Here is a 1,112-nt window from a genome sequence, read left to right on the forward strand (position 1 = left end):
CAGAGGTAAGGAAAGTCGGTGACAACAGGTTTGGGAAACTCTGAAAGATTCAAACTCCAGCATGGGTCAACTGGCTGGTTGGCAATACCTCTATCTTATCCCAACAGCCCAGGTAGGTGCAGAAACAAACAGAAACCACTGTCATCAAGCCAACTTTTACTCATTTCCACCTGTCCTAGCTTCTCCAAGGCTGTAGGGCTTTCTGGGGGCAGATAGGCGCCTCTTTCTCCCACAGAGTGGCTGATGGGCTGAACCCTGGACTTAGCGTTTAGCAGTGCAACACTTACCCCATGCACCCCCGGGGCTCTGAGGTTCAGGGAGCAATGGGTAAACTCTCCAGCAAGGCAATGAGAGAATGAAGGCTAGGACGCAAGTGTCCTCATACCCAGCTCAATATTTTCCACGCTATACTCTCCTCTCTCCTGCCCCCCACCCCCTTCATTGTTCTCCCTACCTCTGTCTTGCGATGTCCATCTCGTCAGCTGCTTATGCAGTCAGTCTCTTCTTTGATCCATCCCTTCATGTACATAAGGCCCGGTGAAGATAGGAGAAGGCATCGGTTTCCCTTTCTAGAGTTAATGAAAGAAGGGGCGTAGGAAACAGGAGAGCTAGTGATGTCTGCTTGCTTGTTTGGGCACCTACCTGAGTAAAGAAAATGGTTTTAGTCTGTCACACAGCCTCATAAAAATAGCAGGACTTATGAATTTTTCCAATAGGTAATTTCAGGCTGCAGACGATATATTTGAAAAACAACCCAGTGTGCCGCAATATTAAAACAGTAGGCCACTACGGCTGTAATACACCAGCTACTGATAATGAGATTACAGACTCCAGTCTCCCACTCATCTCCCTTCTGTGTCTCTATTTTATTCTTGGGGAACACCCACTGCTGAAGTGAGGGGAGGACCTCGGCTGGTGTGAGCAAGTCTTTTGCTGACATTTGGTCCAAGAATGCTTGTGGCTTTGTGAGTAGCAGTCAAGCCACCTACTCAAACATCACTGCAGGAAACAAATATTTTAAAACAACTTCCTCAATGTTAGAAAACCATGTCCCTGTTTACATACCCTAATCTAATCACGCCACTTATGCAGATGGTTTGTTTATTGTATTG

This window comes from Echinops telfairi, unplaced genomic scaffold, assembly GCF_000313985.2.
Source record: "Echinops telfairi isolate 266 unplaced genomic scaffold, ASM31398v2 ScPeMD7_443;HRSCAF=831, whole genome shotgun sequence".
NCBI lineage: Eukaryota > Metazoa > Chordata > Mammalia > Afrosoricida > Tenrecidae > Echinops > Echinops telfairi.